General features: G+C 34.1%; 1 protein-coding gene and 1 pseudogene across 5 annotated transcripts in view; one reads left to right on the top strand and one right to left on the bottom strand.

Moving 5' to 3' along the window:
* Nucleotides 1-25,025, top strand: part of ANKRD17 (ankyrin repeat domain 17) — a 150,622-nt gene that overhangs the window by 41,996 nt on the left and 83,601 nt on the right. The gene's annotated exons all lie outside the window — the stretch shown is intronic.
* On the bottom strand, nt 14,504-14,614 carry LOC128593432 (uncharacterized; annotated as a pseudogene).

Below are 25,025 nucleotides of genomic sequence, written 5' to 3'. Positions count from 1 at the left end.
CTACATATAGAGGAACTGTGCCAAATGCTTGAAGTGTCATTTTATTTAACTCAGTGATTTTGTGGGGAGGTAGGAATCCACTTTGTAAAGGATGGTAAGGAATGAGGTAATCTCTATAAACGTTTAGCACAGCATTTATAGCACATCAGTAACATTTAATTGTTAGTTATTTTTTAAGGTGATGATGATCCTCATTAATACTATGCCACCATCTCTTATTGATAGATGAAAATTTGAGCCTTAAGAGCAAATTTTCGAAGTTTTTTTTTTTTTTATGGTCTTAGGACTCTTTTTCACTCTGAAAAATTGACTCAAAATTGAGTTTTGTTTATGAAATTTATGTCTATCCATATTTATCATAATTGAAATTAAAAATCAGAAAATTTAAAAAAATTTACATGTTTATTCATTTATAATAATGAATAACAAACCCGTTACCATGTTAATATACTTGTATTCAAAAAACAATTTTCCAAAAGGTAAACTAGTGAGATGAGTGACGTTGTTTTACATTTTTGTAGTTTTCTTTAAAGTATGGGTTAACAGAAGGTAACTAGACTCTCATTTTATATATATTGTTTTCTTTATTTCTCTCTCTTTCACTTTTTTTTTTCTTTTTTGAAGAGATAGGGTCTCACTGCGTTGCCTTGGCTAGAGTGCAGTGGCTACTCAAAGGTGTGTGATCATAGCACATTGGAGCCTCAAAGGACTCAAATAATCCTCCTATCTCAGTCTCCCAAACATGTGAGACTACAGGTGCATGTCACCGCACCCATTATATATGCTTTTATATTCAGTCTTCTGCAATACATTAGTTTTGGTTGATGTTTCTGACGACAGTCTAATGTAATGCTGATAATGTGGATAAACAAAGGAAGAATATTTTAATAGCGCTTTCAAACAATCGTGGATGTTCTTTGATATCACTCCTAAACTACAAGGGTTAGTTTCTTAAATGTTAGTTGAAGTCTCTATGGAATCTGAAACATTATCAGTGAAGTTTCTGTATTTTGTTAGATTAAAATTCACAGGTTTCATTGGTTTATTGTGTACTTTCAGTGTATCAAAACCATGCATGTTTTGTAACATCATACATTGGCCATTTGGAATGTACTGGTTCCTTTTATTCTGCAATAGAAAAAGAAATTTCACACATCCTAATATCACAGCTGATCTCAGAAAAGTCAAAACCTGGGAAGCTGTTACATCCATGATGTCAGATATATTTTCCAAAATTTTTGGTTTAAAGCTTGAATTTTATTGTTTATGACAAAGAATGTGAATTGTTTTTCTTGAAATGACAGGCTCTCTTCATTGTTTTTCGAGAAAATGTCTGCCAGCCATAGCATGTCTTAAGAAAAAAATGGTATTCTGGGCAGCGCCTGTGGCTCAAAGTAGTAGGGAGCTGGCCCCATATACTGGAGATGGTGGGTTCAAACCCAGCCCCGGCCAAAAAAAAAAGGTGTTCCATGAAACAGTAACTGGCTCAGCTCACACTTGCATAAGTAACTGGTTCAGCTCATAATTGCGTAAGTGTTTTTTTTTGTTTTTTACAACTACCATATTTAGGTATACAGCAGAAGTCCTTTTCTAGTATATCATATAGAATATTAAAAAGATTGAAAATTTTTAAAAATTGATGCTTTTTATAGGAAATGGGCTTTCTCCTTTTTAAAATATTTGAATATTGTGAGTACATAGCAGAGAAGAATATGACAGTTACCAACTAATACATATTGGTTTCAGGGTCTTGATTAGTGTTACAAAGCCAGAAATTTTACACAAAATTGCTTTTGTATCATCAGTATGGAGTGTCAACACAGTGAAACATGCAAATAACCATCTTAGTATTAGAAAAGTAATTTTGACCTCACAGACTGAGAGAGTCTTAGAGATCCTCATAAATTCCCCTGGATCACATTTGAAAAACTGCTAGTTTACAGTGTATTGCCCACGTTTATAGTTAGTGAGGGGCAAGACTAAGATTTAGAGTTAAGTCTGCTTGATCCAAATGTATTCTTTTAACCATTTTATCAAATGTATTAATTCATCACATAGTTCCCAGTTCTCTAATCGCTTTGACATACTTGTCTAGGTCACTGTTCTTCAACTACAGTTACTGCTTTAAGATTATAAGTTTATAACTTATACATACATTATAAATAGAGAAGATTTATAATAAGGAATTTAAAGATTCCCAAGTGACGTAGTAAGTGAAAAGAGAAGATAGAAATAAGTAGATTTTTTTTTTTGGCTTGGAGAAAAACATTAAGTGGTAACAATGTTTTGATATTGATAAAAAGAATAATTGAAAACTGAAATGGGTTTATAAATTCTATCAAATCTTTTATTGTAGTTCTACTGAATGATTGTGAATTGAGTTAATAAATTATAATTGTTTACTTGTTTTGGCAAATGAAACAAATTTGTAAGTATTTGTCGAATTTGAATACTTTTCATTTCCGTAAGCTATAGGTTTTTCTATCTTGTCACTTTTGATTTTCATCTATTCAAGAGAAGTTCTTTCTCTGAGACTAGTTCTATTTTATGTTGTCCGTACAAATGAAAAGAAGATTCAGATAATGTGTTTCTTTATTTATTCAAAACCTATACCATTAATTTCAAATTTCTTTTTATAATAGCAAAATGGAGCCATTAAAAACTTTATTTATTTTTAGAGACAGACTCTTGCTCTTTTGCTCAGGTTGAAGTATAGTGGCACCATCGTAACTAATTGCTTTTCAACCCCCTTGGCTCAAGATATCCTTTGCCTCAGTCACCCTACTGGGTCTGCAGGTACTCACCACCTCTTCTCACTAATGTTTTATTTATTTGTTTTTTGTTTTTCGTTAGGGAAGTTCTTGCTATGTTGCTCAGTCTAGTCTGGAACTCCTGGCCTTTAGGGATCCTTCCACCTCAGCTTCCTAAGATATTAGCATTATGGGAGTGAGCCACAAAGCCCAGCCTCAAAATTTTACTTTATATCTCTTCTTTGTTTATATTTATGTAAATGTGTATGTTTATATGTACAATTTACTGAAGGCATTGGAATAAATAATATTTTCATCGGAAAAGGGAAGTGTTAGTAACATCTGCACATCTCTGTCTTTCTAATTCTCAAATTTCAACTCTTCATCATTCCCAAATTCCCAGAAACTGGTGTATTGAGAAATAGGGTTAGGCAAATGTTAAACTGTATTGGGTGTTCTGTGTTGCATAAATTCCTTTTTTAGTCTCTGACCTTTGGTCAGTTAGCCTCTTTCTCTCAGTTCTGATATCTGCTGCCTAGCTCACCATGATACCTTTCTAATGCTACAGATTGTCTAGGTGTTGATTCTCTACTTGTTTTTAGGTATTGCTGCCAGCCTAACTCCTTGATTTCACAGACCTTTTCCTTTGTTGAGCTTATTTATTATTCATTTATCTAAGTAATGTTTACCCATAGCTAGTTCTAACTTTGAATTTGTCCTAATGCCACTTCCTTACATCTTATCACATATTCTGCATTTTAAATTATGCCTTGTCATTAGACTATAACACCAGTATATATTTACGTAATGTGTTTAAATAAATTTGAGAAGTAGTTTCTAAATTCTTGTATTTTATAAGCAAATGCTAGTTAAGATTTTTCGAAAACTCATGCCGTGTTTAAATAGTCACACATACTGGAAGGTTTTCAAGATTTTGTGTCACATTTGTACAGTATTTTGTTATTTTTTCAAAATATCTTTCCCAATTTCTCTTTCCTTTTGTTTTTAGTTTTCTCTCTGGAAAAAAGGGAGATAACATTGGATGGAAAGGTACTTTCTTCAGTAAAACGTCATTTAATTAGATGGCCAGAATATTAAGATTGAGCCCTACATGTATCATTTTTTAAAATCTTAACAGCAGGATCATTATTTCATAAGTATTTATGAATTATAGAAGAATGTATCTTTTAGATAAATAAGAATGCTGAATTATGTTGATACTGATTTTATGTATTTGTGGGCTGTATTTAATGGGCTTTCTTTTTCACTGCTTTGTGTTTTTTGTGCTGTAATCTGATTTTCTGTGAATAGCTTTATTCCTGTTGGTGTCATCAATGACTTACCATTGTATTTTGAGCATATTAAATACTTTTCACTTTAATTTGAATTCTTACACTGTGAAGGAAATCCCATCCTCTTCCCTCTCCTCCCCTCAGGAATGTTTTTGAATTCTTCTTGGCTTTAAGTATGTATTTAGAGGGAAGACGCTCTAAAAGTCACTCAGTTGTGAAATCAACACAGGTGATCAGTAGGTTGGTGTTTCGGGGATTATAATAATCTTTGTATATCATTTGAAAGGCTGTAAGTTTTATTTTATTTCTGAGTTTTATAGTCTCTAAAATGAGGTTGTACCATATAATTTCTCCCTAACTTCCTCTAAATATACAGTTCTGTAACAAGGTTTCTTAAGGTAGTAGCTTCAGTAACTTCTAACAAAAAGTTTGAGGTGAGGGTTTATATCTTCTGTATATTTCAGAAACTTCATAAACTGTTCTGTGTTATTTTACATTTAAGAATCAAATTCAAGCTCAGTTTGACATTTGAACTGTACGTTATTTGACTCCATCCTATCCATTCATTTTATCTTAGTACTCAATCAAACTGTTTGCATTTACATTGTATCCTAATGCCTATGATTGCTCCTGTTGCTTACCTGCCGCCCTCTTCTTGGTCTTCATTATACATAGTCCTTCTTAGATTCTTCTTTAGGGTTTTCTCTCCCTAGTCTTCCTTTCGCATTTATTATTGTATCTTACCCTTTTGTGCTTTGAAAAAGTAATTTGAGACCACACACATTTAAATAATTTTACAGTCCATATTATGTCCTTATTTAAATGATAAATTTTTTTTTTTTGCAGTTTTTGGCCAGGGCTGGGTTTGAACCCACCACCTCCAGCATATGGGGCCGGCACCCTACTCCTTTGAGCCACAGGTGCTGCCTAAATGATAAATTTTTTAATAGAAGGATCTGGGCTCTCTTTAAATTAAAAAAATAATGTATGTAAAAATACTTCATTCTCCAAAAAGATTTGAAGTATTTTATAAGGGAATATACTATAAAAAATAAGAATATAAAAGCAAAATTAGTAAAATAAGACCAGTAGGAAAAGTAGTATACAGAAAAGCATATTCAGTATGAAGTTATTAAACTGAGATCAAATTTACCAGTAATCAGTGCTAAATTATGTAGTTCCATAGGCATATTAGATGATTTGGGGAACTTAAATTTCCTGAAATTTAGGTCTGAGAAAAATTTCTTATTGGATTCTTATAATGGAGGTGCCGCATGCTAGATAATCTGTGCATTATAGATTAATGATAAGCTTCAAATTGTTTCTACAGAGAGTTTAACCCCAGGTTTTACTCATAAAATGTGATTCAGTTAAACAAAATAATGTAGTGTAAGTAGTTTTCTGGTGGTCTTGTTTGTTCCAAGGATAAAATTTAGAGCATCTACAGCAAAGGTTACAAACTGATGGCTTTCTAGCAAACTTAGAAATGTGTTTTGTATATTTCATATAATATTGGCTCACAGAGACTATGGTAGACATATACACATATATTTACTTACATTTTTGTTAATTTCGTTCTGTACTGCTGGGTAGTTTTCACTATTTGGGTCTTGCAAATACTTTGTTAAATTTGTCTCTATTTTCTGTTTTTGATATTACTATATGCTAAATCTTTTTAATTGTATGATTGTTACTGCATGTTGCTCTTGTATCCTGTAGGCTTATTAAATTAATTAGGTAGCTCTTAGGATTTTCTATGTTCTTATATATATTTCACGTATACAAATAAAGTCAGTTTCTAACCTCTCCTGCTCATTGTTATACCTTTCAATTCTCTGGGTAGGACCTTGAGTAAAATGTGGAACGTAATTGGACATCCATGCCTGTTCTTGATCTTAGGAGGGAAAATACTGTCTTTCATCGTTAAGTGTAATGATACCTGAACTTTTTTCTTAATTCTTCTCTGGTTGAGGATGTTCCCTTTTATTCCTAGTTCACGAAAAGATTTATTATCAAAGGGTATTGAATTCTGCCAGGTTCTTTTATCTGCATCTTTTGAGACGGTTTTGCCTATCCTTCCTTATTCTGTTACTGTTTGAATTATATCATTGGACTTTAAAAAAGAATTTAATCAGGGATGAGTAAGAATATTAGTTGACTTTTGTAATTTAAGCCAACTTTGTATTCGTAAGATAAACTCCACTTGGTTATCATGTATCACCCCTTCTGTAGGTGGCTAAATTTGACTTATATCTTATAAAGATTATTGTTCTTCACAATGTCAACTGGTTTTTAGTTTTCTTTTCTTTGACCATTTTTTTTTTAATCATGGAAATATTAGCCTCATAAAGTGATTGGGAATATATACTTCTCCTTTTTCTGAACATTTTTGGATCATTGGTTGTTTGATTGAATGGACCACTGAAGCCATCTGCACTTAAGAGTTTTGTTTGTGGGAAGGTTTTTAACTAAAAATTGAATTTCTTTAGTAGATAGAAGATGATTTAGATTTTTCTCTGCTGTTTTGATAATTTGTTCCTTATAAGGATTTTGTCTAATTCTAAGCTGTTGAAGGAATTAATAGAAAGTTGTTCAAAATAGCTCTGTACTGTTTAAATGATGGAGGATCTGTATTAGTGCTGTCTCTTTCATTCCTGATACTGGCTAGCAATTTGTGTTTTCTTCTCTTTTTTTTTTTGATATATTTTCAGTTGATTATCATTTTATACTACTGATTTTTTTCTATCTTGTTCATTTTCTGCTGCATTGATTTCCGCTCTTACTCTTTCCACTCTTACATTGGATTTAATTTATTCTTTTTTTCCTTAGCTTCTTTATGTGGAAACTTAGGTTATTATTTGAAACTCTTCTACCCTTAAGATTAAAAGCTATCAATGTCCCTGTATGTACTGCTGTAGCTGTATACCACACATTTTTATGTGTTATATTTTTATTAGCATTTAGTTCTAAATGTTTTCTGATTTCCCTATGGTTTCTCCTTTGACTACTTCTGCTTTTTTTTTTTTTCTGAGTCAGAGTCTCACTTCGTTGCCCTCAGTTGAGTGTCTTGGCATCACAGCTCACAGCAAGCTCAAACTCCTGTGCTCAAGCGATTATCTTGCCTCAGCCTCCAGGGTAGTTGGGACTACAGGTGCCTGCCACAATGCCCGGCTATTTTTAGAGACAGGGTCTCGCTCTTGCTCAGGCTGGACTTGAACCTGTGAGCTCAGGCAATCCACTGGCCTCAGCCTCCCAGAGTGCTGGGATTACAGGCTTGAGCTACTGTGCCCGGACCCTTTTCGCTTTTCTTACGTGGGTTTTCATGGAAGAACTGCCTGAGGTGATTACACATTCTGTTCTCTCCTGTGCTTTGCATGTTGGTACTATTCGTATGCCATTTTTGAGAGAATCAAAAAAGTAGTCATTCATTATTTTGTGATAAGGAATCCTTTTTGAGAAAGGCTGTATGGGTTATTTCTAAGTTGATTATTTCTAGAGAAGCAAGCTTAGGGCTTAAAAAAATAAAAATTAAAGATTGGTTATTTCATTTCTAAATCTGTCAGGATATTACAAACTTCCAGTTTAATTATGTGTGGTCAGGGGACACAGTCTGCTCTGATTTCGGTTTTTAAAAATGTATTGAAGCTTGTCTTATGACTCCCAAGTATGGTCTGTTCTGGTGAATATTCCATGGACATTTAAAAGGAGTATGGTCTCTTGTTGTCGGATTGAGTGTCCATAAATGTCAATTAAATTGTGTTAGTTAATGATGTTAAGGTCTTTTCTATCCTTACTGATTTTCTGTCAGTACTGAGAGTGAAGGTTGAAATCCCCACCCTAACTGTGGAGAGGCCCATTCTTCTTTCTGATTTGTCTGTCCTTGCTGCCTGTGTTGTGGAGCTTTGTTACGAGGTATATACACATTTCAAATTATTATGTTTCCTTGCTAAATTCATCCTTTCATTATGAAATGCCTCTCTTTAGTTTCATTAATATTCATTGTTGTGCCTGAAGTGTCGATTATTTGATATTAATAACAGCTCCATTGGCATTGCTACAACTGATGCTTGCATGGCGTATCTTTTTCCATGCTTTTTAACCTACCTCTGTCTTTATCTTTAAAGTGTGTTTCTCTAGTGATTGCCTTTGCTTTTTTATCCACACTGTCAGTCTTTGCCTTTTAATGGGGGATATTTACTTCGTTTTCATTTAATATAAATGTTTTTTAGCAGTATTTTATGTTTAAGTCTGTCATTTTGGTAATTGTTTTCTATTTGTCTCATTTGTTATTTCCTTTTTTCCTTCGTTCATACCTTTTATTAGATTGAGTACTTAAAAATTTTTTTGTACATTTTCAGTTTGGCATATTTATTTTAACTTTTAATTGACAAATATTGTATAGCGTACAACATGATGTTTTGAAATATGTATTGTGGAATGGCTAAATTGAGCTAATTAACATGTACTACGTTACATACTTATTTGTGGTGAGATCACTTAAAAATCTTATACTTTGTTAGCAATTTTCAAATGTATATAATACATGGTTATAAACTGAGTTACCATGTTGTAAATAGTTGTCTTGAGCATATTCTTGTTTAACTGAAATTTTGTATTCTTTGACCAACATCTTCCCAATTCATCCCCTACCTTCTCTCCCATTCCCTGATAACTACTCTACTGTCTACTTCTATAAAGTAGTTCGACTTTATCAGATTCCATGTGTTAGGGAGGTCACGCCACATCTGTCTCTCTGTGACTGGCTGGCTTTACTGAGCATAATGTTCTCTGAGTTCCTCCATGTTGCAAATGACAGGATTTCCTTCTTCTTCTTCTTTTTTTTAAAGGCTAAGTGGTATTCTGTTTTGTATAGATAATATACTTTCTTTACCCATTTATCTATGGATGGATACTCTGATTCCCTGTCTTGGCTGTTGTGAACAAATGCTGCAGTGAACATGAATGGAAGTGTAGATCTCTCTTCAAAGTAATGATTTCATTTCCTTGGATATATACCCAGAAGTGGGATTGCTGGGTCACAAGGTAGTTTTATTTGTAATGTTTTGAAGAACCTCTGTACTGTTGTCCATAATGGCTGTATAAATATGCTTTCCCTTTATCAGTGTACAGTGGTTTTCTTTTCTCCACATCCTCACTAGCATTTGTTAATTTTCATCTTTTTGATTATACCCATTCTAATAGGTTAATACCTCATTGTGATGTTAACTTGCATGTCCTTGATGATTAGTGCTGATCATTTTTTCATATACCCACTGACCTTGTGTATGTTTTCTTTGAGAAATGTCTATTCAGGCTGTTTTCCTGCTATTGAGTTAACATCATCTATATTTAGGTATTAGCCTCTTATTAGATGTATGTTTGTAAACATTTTCTCCAATTCCATAGGTTGTGTCTTCACTTTGTTGATTGATTCCTTGGCTATACAGAAGTGTCTTAGCTTGATGTAATTCCATTTATCTATTTTTGCTTTTGTTGCCCGTGCTTTTAGGGTCATTTCCAAGAAAGTCATTGTCCAATTAGTGTCATGCATCTTTTTTCCTCTAGTAGTTTTATGGTTTAGGCCTTAGGTGTAAGTCTTTATCTATCTTAAGTTGATTTTTGTGTTTGGTGTGAGATAAGGGTCTAATTTCGTTCTTCTGCCCGTAAATATCTAATTCTCCGAACATCACTTTATTGAAGTGACTGTGATGTCTTCTTGACATTTTTGTTGAAAATGAGCTGGATGTAAAAATGTGGAAATTAAAAAAAGGGGGGGGGGAAGGGGGCTGGCACCTGTGGCTCAAAGGGGTAGTGCGCCGGCCCCACATGCTGGAGGTGGCGGGTTCAAACCCAGCCTGGGCCAAAAACTGCAAAAAAAAAAAAAAAAAGTGGGAATTTATTTCTGGGCTTTTTATTCTGTTTCGTTGGTCTATGTTTTTATGATAGTACCATGCTGTTTTTATGCTGGTGCTGTGCGGTTTTGATTTCTGATAAATCAGGTAGTGTGATGCCACTAGCTTTGTTCTTGTTCCAGATTAATTTGGCTACTTGGTTTCTTTTGTGAGTATTTTTAGTGTTCCAGTTTGTCTATTCATTGAAGAATATACTTTAAATTTTTTTGTAGTGCCTGTTGACAACAAATTCCCCCAGATTTTTCTGAAAGTATCTGTTTCCTCTTTGTTTGGAAGTGTAATTTAAATGTACTGCGTATTGAATTCTTAGTTGATAGATTTTTCTTTTAATACTTTACAAGTGTTTTTCCTTTGTCTTCTGACATATTCTTTCTAATGAGAAGTCAGCAATTATTTTCATCTTTCTTCCTCTGTACATGATATCTCTTTTCTCCTGGATATTTTGAATATTTTTTTTCTTTATTGGTTTTCAATATTTTCATGTGATACATCTTGGTGTACTTTTCTTTGTGTTTCTCTTGGGGTTTGTTGAACTTTTTAGATAAGTAAGTTTATATTTTTCTGTCCAATTTAGATAATTTTTAGTCATTTCTTTTTTTTTTTTTTGTAGAGACAGAGTCTCACTTTATGGCCCTCGGTAGAGTGCCGTGGCCTCACACAGCTCACAGCAACCTCCAACTCCTGGGCTTACGCGATTCTCTTGCCTCAGCCTCCCGAGTAGCTGGGACTACAGGCGCCCGCCACAACGCCCGGCTATTTTTTTGTTGTTGCAGTTTTGGCCAGGGCCGGGTTTGAACCCGCCACCCTCGGCATATGGGGCCGGCGCCCTACTCACTGAGCCACAGGCGCCACCCAATTTTTAGTCATTTCTTATTAAGTATTTTTTCTACTTTTCTCCATTTCTTTTCCTGGAATTTCATTTACACACTGTTAGATTATTTGATGTTGTCCCAAAATAATGTTACCCCTGTTTTTTGCCCTTTTTTTCTTTGTGCTTTGGGTTGGATAATTTCTACTGCAGCCTTCATGTTCACTGGTCTATTATTATTTTCAGTAACTAATCAGATGTTACAGGTCATCCAGTGAATTTATTTCAAATATTGTATTTTTCAGCTCTGGAAATTCCATTTGATTCTTTACTTTTATAGATTTCATCTCTCTTTTTATTTCACATTTTGTTTAAAGTCCTTGTTTGCTAATTTTTGTATTTGTCATTTGAAGTTCTATTTCTACTTGCCTTTTTTCTTCCTAGTTATGGAATACATGTTTTCCTTTGCAAGTCTAGTAATTTTTATTAGACATTGGACCATGTCATATGAATATTACATTGTCTGAGTTTTGTTGTCCTCTTTTTAAAGAGTATTGAATTTATTTTTGGTTAGCAGCAGGGTTACTTGAGAATTAGCTTTGTCCTTTTGAGCTTTTTTTGAAGCACTATTACAGCATGTTCCTAGTAGCCTGTGCTCCTAAGTTAGAATAGTTCTGCTTTTACATGTAGTCTTTCTGGATTCTTTACCAAATACTTCGTATGTTCTGTGAAACCTTTTCTCCTCTGGCTGTTTGGACCTTGATGTGCTCAGACTCCAGTCTGAGTTCCTGTAGTTGTTTGCAGCTTCCTGGTCGTTCTTTTCCCAGTTCTTCCTTTCTAGTTTTCCGTCCCCCAGTTTTATCTGTGTCAGCTTTTCCAAACTCTGATTTTTCTCCTATATTAAGTAGGACTTCAGTTAGGGTGAGAGCCTAACTATATTTAGTAATGCAGTGATAAAAGAATCACACAACTCCCTCCACACAACACCATTTGAGCAATTGATTAACTTGTGAGGTCGTATCTTTTGTACTTTGGAATATGTAAGTTCAACCTGTGATGGAAAGGAGAGGGTGATCATAGTGGTGGTTGAGGTGGGGACATCTGAAAAGTAGAGGCAATTGCTTGATTATAATAGTATAGGGATTCAGTTTAATTATTCTGTGCCTAGCATACTCTTGAGCACATTATAGATATTTTGATATTTGTTTGATAGCTGAGAGAAAGCATGGGAAAGACCTTTTCAAATAGCTTTTATCTTATATAAAATGGTGTTATATATAAATATTATATATAAAATTTATTATATAAAAATGGTAATTTTTGATATAAACAGAAAGCTGATGATAGAATGACTAACTTTAAGATGTTACTCATATCATTGTATGATAAACTACTTTCATAATGGAGCTATTAATTTTTATCTTTTAAGTAGTAGTTTAACCTTGACCTTGTATCATCTGGGGAGCTTTTAAAAATATCTGTGCTCATGCCATACCTCAGAATGATGAAATCAGAATCTCTGAGGGTGTGTCCCAGGCATTAGTATTTTGTTTTTGTACACGAGTCTCATATATGACTAAAGTTGAGAACCACTGCTCTGAGACATTACGTATAAAAATCTCTAAGTGAGTAAAGATGAAGTGCCAAATGGTAGCAGACATTTGAATTGGCTGGTGTTTTCTAAAAAATTTCTGATGGGGAGATTTTATTGCCTATCATAATTTTTTTCAAAGTTTATGTAATTTGGACAGAACTTTTCCTCCTATATTATTATTTTGTTTTGTAATTCAAATTCAGTTTGTTCCATAATCAGCGCATATAGAGACAATAAGCTCTTCTCTGGTATTTTTTGGAGGGCATTGTTATCTCTATAAAACAGAATTCACATAAAATCTGAGCTGAGCTGGATTAAAAATATAAGAAAATCTCTGTCACAACAAGAATACCTGTAGTATTTACTGTTTTTCTAGTTTCAGAAAGGACATATGCCAAACTGATACACATTTTCATTCATTGCAATGGTACCCTCAAAGTGAAAAGCTATACTGCTATAGATATATTCTATTGTCCGAAAAGCTTACAGGGCAGTGATTCTCAACCTTCCTAATTCTGCGACCCCTTAATACAGTTTCTGTGGGTTGCGATCCACAGGTTGAGAACCATTGTTCTAGGGGATGAAAAAATAGGGAAGGCAGAGGGAAGTCTTTCAGTATACTTAGATAAAGGACTTGGCAAAGGTCATTATCTTTGGTGATGTGATATTCATTCAACAAGTATTTATTGACTGCCTTCTAGGTGTGCGGCACTGCTCTTGGCTTGAAGTACTGCAAAAAGTTAGGTGAAATTCCTGCTGTCATGGCGTTTGTACTTTAGTTGGAAAGATTGGCAGTACACAGTTAGATAGGAAAATAATGCAACTTATATAGTCATTAGTGCTACAAAATAATAAAACCAAGGTGATGAGGCAGACTACACTGAGGGAAGGACTCTTGTTCCTCTTGTTCGTAGGGACATGGGAGTGACAGATTGAAGCAGAGACCTGAATGTTGAGGTTTACCATAGGTCTCAGTGAATTTCAGGTAGCGGGAACTATGCACTGTACTCCAAAAGTTGCCCCTAAAGTCACCACACATGAGGGAAAGAGGAAAATGTAGCTAAATGTAGCACCTTTATTTACAAAATATTCATTACAGAATTTTATAAAATATTCTCTGTATTTTGGTCATCTCTTTGTAAAAGTTTGTAGATGTAGTTTATGTTTTGAGGGGATTGAAAAGGTCAAATTAATGGGGGTACTTTTTATAAAAGAATGGGAAACCAGGACAGTGTTTTTCTCAGTTCATCTGGAGGATTGATGAAGGAATGAGGTGCTGGGGAGCTTGACTTTCACTTTTTCTAGCTGGCTTCTTTTCTTTTCTTCTTTTTTTATTTTTCTTAATCTATACTTTCCTTTTCCCCAAAACATACATAGCCAGACAATGTGTTTTAGGAACCTGTTAGGATAATAGGTCTGAGTAGCCATGAAGAAGGTCCCAGGACAAGTGTAGAGGTTACTTCTATAGCTGTAGCTTGATTGCTGACATGCTGTTGTCATAATCTTAACATATAATTTGAAGCCATGATTAGACTGAGATATGTTGGGAAGAGATTGGGGGAATTTTTAGAATTCCAGAATACTGTAGCCAACTTGCTCTCAAAAGAGTAAGAGTTTGTTAGGTTTTTGATACTATAACTGTTTAAATTCTTCTGTATCTTTTTTTTTAATTTATCATGGGTTGTTTAATAAAACCTGAGCATAGGTGGTGCCTGTGGCTCAAAGAGTAGGATGCCAGCCCAATATACCGGAGGTGGTGGGTTCATAATCCAGCCCAGCCAAAAACTGCAGCAAAAAAAAGAAACCTGAGCATAGGAAATAGAAGTAAAGGAACCTAAAGAGATGTACATATAACATATCCGGAAATGTCTTTCACTGAAATATCTACAACTTTAAGCAACACTTTAAAAGGAACTGGATCACTATCCAGTAATTGTAAATTCTCAAAGGATCATCTGCATTACCTGTGTTTATATATATATATATATATATATATATACACACACACACATACATATATATATGTATATATATTAATTTTCCAATATTTTATTAGGAAATTTTTCAAACATACAGTACAGTTGAAAGACTTATACAGTGATCAGCCAGACACCCACCACATACATTTCATAATTTTTTTCTTCTTCACATGTAGGGAATTTGTCTGTAGGGAAGCTACAAGTTTTGTGCCCCCCCATCACAGTACCCCAGATTCTTCTTGGGTGTATTATAAGCAGTATTTATTTATTTTTAATCTTCAGATTAGTATGAGGGTACAATGAGGTTGCAGTGTTTGCATTTGTTAGATAAGGTCCCTGTTGTAGTTGTGTCCCTCACCCGGGAGGTGTTTTTTCTATATCTTTTAATATAAGTTTTAGGTCACCTTCCTTACTGTTCAAATGTCATATTTCCTGATATGTCATTTCTTTTGTTCCGACTTATCTGATTTATTATACAATTCATGGAGAATGTATTAGAATATCATTGTTGGAGGAAAGAATGACTGATTTTGTTAGGGGATGTGTTCTGAGGGCCAAATGTCCAGTGAGAGGAATATTTATGACGACTTTGGGTGAAGATGTACTATCCTAAAAGCAAATTATTCTTTAAGTTTTTTTCTTTCTAAGAATTACTTCTTGAAACATTAATGGTAAATTATGTGGCTGTCAGCATTCAGTCTGTCTGTTTGTTTTTTTAACTAAAATATGAGTTTTGGATAAAATTTGGGACATGAATATTTCAAAGTCATTTTGCCAGCATACCTATAGGAAACTTACTGAAATTTCTTAGGAATTCTTGACCTTTTGGATGTCAGGTGGACCTATGCTTAAATAGTCTTTTTTTTTCAAGTTAACCATAGAGCCAATGGTTATTCAATTTGTTCGATAAACTTTACTGTGTACCCAAAGTAATTTCCACTCTCTTTTCTTTTTATAGGGCAGGGTCTCACTCTGTCACCAACATTAGCTCCAAATAGTACAAGTTGTGGATGTATGTTTATATAAAAGTCACATGACAGAATGCTTGGGCCTTGGTTTTTTTAAGGCAAAGAAATGTAACAAGATTAAAAATGTATTCCTGGAGATATGGCCAGCTTTCAGTCTAAGTGCTGGATGTTGTTGTAGACAAGCCTTTTAAAAATCACTTTTAGAAACTAGTAAATAATTTCATTGTAGAGATCAACAATAAATAGTTACACAGGGAAAAAATGGAAGTCCAAGTATATTAAATTGATAAGAATATGTATTTGTGGTTTGAGATACACATTATCATTCACAGACTATGAAAGTGCTTTATCAAAAGTATTAATGAAAAGGAAAGTGAACACTGGAAAATTGTGCCAGGAGACTCAGAATGTAACTACCAATATAGTGTGTTGACTACCATTTAACTAAAATTATATACTGCATTTACAAAACTTTTATACAATAAAACTGTATTACGGTAAGTGAGGTTCTTCTTAATTTGCTTTTAATTGGTGTATTTCAATATTAATTTCAGGGGATTACAGAGTTTATGGTATGGTATGGTGTAGAGAGTTATTCAGGCCTATTTTTGGTAGTAATTCCCAAGCAGCCAGAAACTACATTTATCCAGAATCTACTAATCCCCATGGGTGGCAGATAATGGGAAGATTTCTGTATTATGCATGACTTTATGGTAACCAAATTTAACTTGGGTGAAATGGACAAATTCCTGGATCCAAATTAACTTGGATAAAATTGGACGAACTACCAAATTTCACTCAAGAATAAATAACTTGAATAATATTATATCATTATAGAAATTGTATTTTTCATTAATTCTTCCGCAAAGAAAATATCAAGTATGAATGGTTACATGTGCAGATTATATGAAACATTAAAGGAAGAAGTAATATCAGTATACCATTTGTACATAAATTTTCCAGAAAATAGATAAGGATTACATTCCCTTTCATTTTTATGGGATCAGCATTACTCTGACACCAAGACCAAACAAAGCCATTATAAGAAAATTACAGACTGGGCGGCACCTGTGGCTCAGTGAGCAGGGCGCCGGCCCCATATACCGAGGGTGGCGGGTTCAAACCCAGCCCCGGCCAAACAGCAACAAAAAATAGCCGAGCGTTGTGGCAGGCGCCTGTAGTCCCAGCTACTCGGGAGGCTGAGGCAGGAGAATCGCCTAAGCCCAGGAGTTGGAGGTTGCTGTGAGCTGTGTGATGCCACGGCACTCTACCGAGGGCAATAAAGTGAAACTCTGTCTCTACAAAAAAAAAAAAAGAAAGAAGAAAAAAAAGAAAATTACAGACCAATGTATATCATGAATGTAGATATAAAATTCTATAATATAATAACTCATGACCAAAAGGTTTAACATTCTCTGCTCAATCAATTTAATTCACTATATCGACACACTCAAGATCTCAATAGATGCAGAAAAGGAACTTGACAAAATTCAACATGAAACAGGGATGAATCTAATAAAGTATATTTATAGTTTATATGTTGGAAACTAAAAAAAAAAAATTCATGAGATAGATCAAAGATGACCTAAATAAGTAAAAGTAGATATACTATATTTATAGAATGAACTCAATACTGTTTAGATGTTGATTATCCCCCCCAATGACGTAACTCAATAACAATCAAAATCCACTAATTTGTTTTATTGTTTGTTTGTTTTTGGTTGAAATTGACAAACTTTCTAATGTCTATATAGAAAAGGTCCTAGAATAACTTAAGTAATTGTGAAAAGCAAAGACTAAATCAGAGACTCTTGAGACTTACTATAAAGGTATATAACCAAGATGAAAGGATAGGCAAATATTAGCTGAGCAGAAGAGAGTCAGATCCATAATAGATGATCAACTGACTTTTGACAGATGACAAGGCAGTTTAATAGAGGAAAAGTAGTCTTCTCAAATGGTGCTGAGACATTTGAATATCCTTTTATAAAAAGAACATCAACTGATGCCTTGTACTGTATGTAAAAATTAACTTGAAATGAGTCATAAACCTAGACGTAAAAGTTAAAACTTCTAGAAGAGAACATAAAAGGAAATCTTTGAGACATTGGGCTAGGTAAAGGTATTTTTTTGTAGGGCTCAAAACCCACAAATATGAAAGAAAAACGATAATTTGGACATTATCAAAATTAGAAACTTCTGTTCTTTAGAAAATACTGAAAAGATAAGCTACTGGCTTGGAGAAAATAACTTGGAAGCCACTTGTCTAATAAATGACTTTTATCCAGAATATATTAAGAGTTCTTAGAATTCAATAATGAGAAAACAGTTATTAAAAAATGACGATGAGGTTTCTAACTTTTTTCTATACTTCAGTGCAGAAGATGGACTGATGGCCCCTCCCAGCCCCCCAGAAACAAACAAAAAACCCACAAGGAAAGGTGTTTAACATCATTCTCTAGCCATTAGGGAAATTCAGAAAAAAACTACAGTGTGATTTTTATAGGATTTTATCCTAGTAAAATAGATAGGGTCAGGGAGTTGGTGGGAGATGAGAAAAAGAAAATAGAAAATACCAAATGCTAGTGAGAATCTAGAGCCACTGTAAATTTCATGCATTGCAGGTAGGGATGCAAAGTGGTATTGTAACTTGGGAAAGTCTGGCAGTTTCTTATAAATACAAACATATGCTCGTTATATTACCTGTCCTCTTATGTATTTACCTAAGAAAAATGAAAACATGCCCATAATAAAGCATCGTATTTGAATGATCATTAGTTGAATAAGTAAACAAATTATAGGACATCTATATAATAGAATACTATTCACCAATGAAGTGGAATGAACTGATGCATGCTACATGTATGATCTCAGAAGCATTATGTGTTTGAGAAAGCAGCTCAACAATCCCCAAATTTGTATGAGTCCCTTTCATTCTGGAGAAGAACAGGAAAGAAAATAGAACATGTTTGTTGGGGGCAGAGAAGAAAAGACAGAACATTTGAGTATTAGAAATTGTTTATCTTAATTGTGGTGATTATAAACTTGTATGTATTTTTCAAAAATCATAGATTTGGACAGCCAAAATGGGGTGAATTTTGCTATGAATTGTACTTCAGTAACCCCAGTTAAAAAAGTTTATTGGATGCAGAAGGAAAGGAATGAAGAAAAAGAATGTAATTTTTCCAATAATTGCTTTAATTGAGTCTTACAGTACTTGATTTTGATGCCAAGACTTCTTTCATTTAAAAACAATGGGGTGGGCGGCGCCTGTGGCTCAAGGAGTAGGGCGCTGGTCCCATATGCTGGAGGTGGTGGGTTCAAACCCAGCCCTGGCCAAAAACCACACAAAAAATAAATAAATAAATAAAAACTAAAAACAATGGGGTTACCTTTTACTGAATTACATACACCAGTGAGTTAATTCTTTATGTCTCAGAGTACTGCAAATAGTTATAACTCTCTTGGAATTTTTGCTAGAAATATGGAAATGTTTAGGTAATTCTTAACAGTTTTCTTGGAAAGTCTAAAGATGAGCCCTCTCCTTAATTATTTGCTAAAATCATTTAATAGAAAACTACAGTTTTTTTTTAAGGTAACCAATATAGAAAAGGTAAAACTCCCTCTTTGATTTCATTCTTTATCACTGTTAAAAACTTGGGTTTATCCAACTAGAATTTTTTGTGTGCATTTTTGCACATGCATACTTTTTATTTTTGCTTTTTAAGTTAAATGGGTATGTACCATGTTTGTTTTGCTACAGTTTATTTTTTCCACCTAATACTCCCTAATGTGGGGAGTATTACACTGCATCATATTCACATATTTATATGGTAAATATTTTTATGTACTTAATGTTTGAGGCACAATTCTAAATGCAAGGGTTAAAGCAAAGAACCAAATAGAGTCCCTGCTTAAGTGAACTTAGTGAACTAAGTGGGAGGAAGGAAATAAACAAAATGAGGAGGAAAAAAATATCGCTGTTATTAAGTTCATGAAGATAACACGGGCAAAAGAGATCAAGTGTGCCGATACAGACTGAGCAGGACAGTTACATTAGATAGTTGTGGTATAGTCCTTTATATATAAATTCACTTTATTCTTTTTTTTTTTTTTTTTGTAGAGACAGAGTCTCACTTTATGGCCCTCGGTAGAGTGCTGTGGCCTCACACAGCTCACAGCAACCTCCAACTCCTGGGTTTTTAAGCGATTCTCTTGCCTCAGCCTCCCGAGTAGCTGGGACTACAGGCGCCCGCCACAACGCCCGGCTAAATTCACTTTATTCTTAAGATAGCTATTCAGTATATGATTTATTTAATCATTTTATTGATGAGGATATGGATTATTTCTAGTTTTTCTACTTTAATCAATCTTATAATGAACAAATTTTTTTGTTTACATGTGCAACTATTTTTTAAATAAATTCCTGGAAAGAAAATGTTATATACTTTTTTTTTTTTTGGTAGAGACAGACTCTCACTTTATTGCCCTTGATAGAGTGCTGTGACATCACACAGCTCACAGCAACCTCCAACTCCTGGGCTTTAGGTGATTCTCTTGCCTCAGCCTCCCGAGTAGCTGGGACTACAGGCGCCCACTACAACGCCCGGCTGAAAATGTTATATATTTTGGATTCAGCCAAATACATGTATTCCTTCAAAATATTAGATATTATCTGTCAGTGGATGAAAAGACCTCATTTTTATTTGTATTAATCTGACTCCCAGGGAAGTTGAGCATATTTATTGGACATTTGTATTTCTCCTATAAATTGCATACTACTCACAACACTTTGTCCATTGTGGTATTTGTCTTTTTCTTACTGAAATTTAAAAATTTCTTTAAAATTCTGTTATAATGCATACATTATATTTTGTAATATTTTTTCCTAGCTTGTCAATTTTCTTATTTTATGACATCTTTGCATTTTTATTTTTATGCCATCGAAATCTATCAGTCTTTTTTTTCCTAGCCTCCAGGTTTTGTATCTTTCCAGAAGAGCTTTCTTTTATACAATATCATAACAACTAAATGTTACATTTTCTTTTACTTATTTAATTTTGTTTCTAGTAGTGGATTTTACTTTATCTAGAGGTTTTTTGTTTTTTGGTATGGTTTGTGGTAGAGGCCTATTTTTTCCAGCTTTGTAGCCCTTCTCCCAAAATTAAGCCATGCCTTTTTTCCCAACTGACTTAACAATGCTACCTTTATCACATTTTAAAAGTCATATATATATATATGTTCTGGATTCACTATCCTCCTGTTTTGGTTATTGTCATTTTATGTTATATTTGACATTGAGTAGGACATCCCTGTCCATTGTCTTTTTCAAAGAAATTTTTGGCAATTTTTGTGTATTTTCTCTTCCAGATGTTGATTCTAAACAACATATCAAGTTCCATTAAAAATCCCTTTGGGATTTTGATTGGAAGTGCATTGAATTTACAGATTAATTTGGGGAGAATTGACATCTTTACACTGTTGACTCTTCCCATCCAGAAACATGGTATGCCTCTTCATTTCTTCAGGATTATTATTATTATTTTTTTAAATGTTCTTTAGTAAAGTTTTATACTTTTTTTTCCCTCATGTAAGTCTTAACACTTTTCCTGTTAGGTATATTTCTGAATATGTTTTAGTTTTTGTTATTATTGTGAATTACATATTTTCTTCCATTGTTCAGTTTATTTTCTAATGGGTTATTGATGGTATATAGTAAGGCTATTGATTTTTATTTTAGCTCTTACTGTATACTTTTTCAGTTGATTCTTTGGACGATTTTGAAAGGACTATTATGTTTCTTGTACATGATGGCATTTTTTTGTTGCCTTTTCCAGTGTGTATTTATACTTAAAGGGTTTGTTTTTTGGTTTTTAGGTTTTTTTTTTTGTTGTTGTTGTTGTTATTTAGTTCTTGTCTTATTATGTTGGTTAGATTTCTTTTGTTTGTTTGTTTTGAGACAGAGTCTCACTATGTTGCCCTCTGTAGAGTGTTGTAGTGTCACAGCTCACAGCAACCTCAAACACTTGGGTTTAAGAGCTTCTCTTGCCTCAGCCTCCCAAGTAGCTGAGATTACAGGCGCCCACCACAATGTCCAGCTACTTTTTGGTTAGTAGTTGTCATTGTTGTTTGGCGGGCCTGGGCTGAGTTCATACCTGCCAGCTCTGGTGTATGTGGCTGCCGCCCTAGCCGCTGAGCTACAGGAGCCTAGCCGTGATTTCTAGAACTCTTCAGTATTATTCCTGATTTAAGTAGAATGCATCTAAGTTTTAACATTTTACAGTTATAGTTAATGTCTTATATTTCTGGTAGACTATTTTATTGTGAACAATGTTTCCTTCTTGGCTTTGTATTTTTTTATGATGATATTGTGTTTAATCTTGTGCTTTTGTTAGGATGATACATCTTCTTTTTCACCTTTAATATTTTAATGTATTTAATGCATTTCTTAATGTTGGTCATGATGTGTTTTATTTTTAATATTTATTTAACAAATATTTATGTGGATATTACGTTGGGCCAGGGGCAGTGCCATGTGCTAGTGATAGTGCTAAGTAAGTCTCGATGGTTCATCTCTTTCTTTATATTCAGAAGAGAGCTAATAACCAAGATATCCAAGAATAAAATGACTTCAGGCTGTGAAAGTGCTATGGATGAAATAAAGGGAGTGAATGCGCCTGTGGCTCAGTCGGTAAGGCAGCGGCCCCATATACCGAGGGTGGCGGGTTCAAACCTGGCCCCTGCTGAACTGCAAACCAAAAAATAGCTGGGCGTTGTGGCGGGCGCCTGTAGTCCCAACTACTCGGGAGGCTGAGGCAAGAGAATCGCTTCAGCCCAGGAGTTGGAGGTTGCTGTGAGCTGTGTGATACCATGGCACTCTACCGAGGGCCATAAAGTGAGACTCTGTCTCTCAAAAAAAAAAGTAGAAAGATGAGGAGAGAGCTTCCTTTGACAGTGTAATCAGAGAAGGTAAAATATACTAAGACATGAAGAATGAAAGCTTTGGGAAAAGCAGTGCAGGCTGGGGAAAATCACTATTTCTATATGTTAAATTAATTCTATTAATTAGTGTTTTCTTTAATCTCTTTTTTTGTGATTGTCATGTGATACTCTTTTATACTGCCTCTGAATTTAATTAGCTAATGGTGTGTTTTATTTAGACTTTGTTGTTGTTCAGGTTTGTCAATAGGGTTATTTATGATGAGCTTGGGAGTTTTCCCCACATCTGTTTTCTGGGCCTTCTAAATAAAATGATAATGCTCTTTTTTGTAAAATGTTGTATATGATAATGCTCTTTATATTTGGTAGAGATTACCTCTAGATCCACTTGGGTTCAGTGCTGTTTTAAGAATTAGATCTATGACTACCCTTAAGATTTCCTTTTTTTTTTTCCTGTATTTCTTTTCACTTTAAGCCAAAAGAACATAAAATTATAGAATGCTAGTGAGCTAGTTGCTTTTATTAAGATTTCTTCAATAGACATAGTCTACTTAGGTTCCTACCTTTTCTTGAATTAATTTTGATAATTTTTTTAAAAAACCCATCCGTTTTGTTTACATTTGTTGATTTATAGTAGTACTTGGTTTTCTAGTTTTAATAAATCCATGTATTTTTCTCTTCCTCTCATTTTCCATAATCACACTTGCCAAAGCCTTGTCTCTTCTTGCTAGAATTAACCAAGAAACATTTTTTGGTTTTGCTAATTAAACACACATCTCACGGTTCCATGTTTCTTAAACCTCATTCCTTTTATTACTCTAATTAAGAATGGTTTTCTCGGGCGGCGCCTGTGGCTCAGTGAGTAGGGCGCCGGCCCCATATGCCGAGTGTGGCGAGTTCAAACCCAGCCCGGCCAAACTGCAACAAAAAAATAGCCGGGCGTGGTGGCGGGTGCCTGTAGTCCCAGCTGCTGGGGAGGCTGAGGCAAGAGAATTGCATAAGCCCAAGAGTAGAGGTTGCTGTGAGCCTTGTGACGCCATGGCACTCTACCCAAGGGCAGTACAGTGAGACTCTGTCTCTACAAAAAAAAAAAAAAAAAAAAGAATGGTTTTCTCCTTCCTCTGTACACTCACTGTATTAGTATCTATTTAAGTGCTATTAGTATCTATTTAAAACTTTTTGATAGTTATTGCACATAGAGTTACATTTCTATATTTTATATTTATGGAAGACATTGGAAAAGACATAGTAAAGTCACTTAGTATTTCTGTTCGCCACTGGCCAGCCTACTGTTTTGAATGTAGCATGTAATTGGTGTTGGATGTTTCTATGCATGATATCCAGTTAATCAAAATATATTATTTCCTTATCCTTCGGAATAAGTACTAGTTTATTAAAGTGCAAAATGAACTGTTTTTCTCTAACATGGCAGTGATTATGTATCTATTTTGAGGAGTAGTTTGAAATGTAATGCTAAAGTTCACAGTTGGTTCTGATGACCCTGTATTTCCAAATTTCAGTGCTACTTTGTGTTTTGAGTATGGAATGATTTAGAATACTACTAATGGTAGAAACAATTCCATTTAGTTCTGACTATTGTTAAAAAGACATTGCTTTTTATTATTTGTATTAAGTCAGGCTTACTTTGGGAAGAAAGTGAAAAATAATTTTAATTACTCTAGCAATCTAAGTAGTATTACTGTTAATAAAATAGCAACCTCTGCAGTAAATATCAACTTTAGTCTTTAAAAACTAAAAGAATTTAACATGCACAGTAGTACAGAGGTTAGTGTAACCTCCATATGTCTATATCTTAGATTTAACATTATCAAGAATTTGCCACACAGCTTTGTTTTCCTCAGGTATTTCAGGGCAAGTTTCTGACATTTTTCCTGTATACTGTAGTGTGCACGTCTAATAAAAGATAAAGACACTTCCTTACATTACCAGAGTGATACCTTTATATTATAGTTTATATTCAAGATTTTTTTGCTTTTCCCTAAAATGCTATGTTTACAATTGGCTTGTTTGGATTAGGATTTAAGTAAATTCTGTATTTTGCCAGGTATGTCTCTTGAGTCTCTTTAATTTAGAACAATTCTTACCGTAAAAATTTTTTTTTGGTTCCATCCTACTTACTTAAAGAAAATGGCCATTTGTACTGGTAAAATGTTCCATGTTTTAGATTTATTGTTTAGCCTCAGTCCAACTTTTGCCTCTCAACCTCCTCACTCTCCCTAGGATTTTTATTGTTGTTTCTCTTCCTTTTGACAATATCTGGAGATACTTTTGATTTTCATAAACTGAAGAAAGGTAGCTACTGGCATCTAGTGAGTAAAGGCTACGGATTCTGCTAAATATTTGGAAGTAAACAGGACAGCCCCCCAAACAGGGCTTTTCTGGCTTTAAATATTAATAGTACCTACATTGAGAAATACTGATCTATCTTGTCACTATATTTGCCTTATTTGTATACTGGAAATCATTTTTAAAGGTTTAAAGTCTCTATTGGGGGGGGTCAAGAATACTTTATAGGAGTTGCTGAGTATTTTATGTTGCATAAATCAGGGGCATATGATGTTTGCCCCACTTTTAGTAATTAAACAATGGGTTCAGATAGTGATAGCCTAATCTCTAAATGTAGAATTTAAAGCCAGTTTTTCTAGAGCAATGTTCAATTCCTATTATCCCACCATTAAATTTTCTGGTGGAATGAATATTGAACTAGTTAATTGGATAACTGGTCACTTGGTGTTAGATATTTAGAAACCTGTTATTTAAAT

This window comes from Nycticebus coucang, chromosome 1 (assembly GCF_027406575.1).
Source record: "Nycticebus coucang isolate mNycCou1 chromosome 1, mNycCou1.pri, whole genome shotgun sequence".
Lineage (NCBI taxonomy): Eukaryota > Metazoa > Chordata > Mammalia > Primates > Lorisidae > Nycticebus > Nycticebus coucang.
The sequence above is the reverse complement of the archived record's forward strand: the minus strand, read 5'-3'. Positions and strand labels throughout refer to the sequence as shown.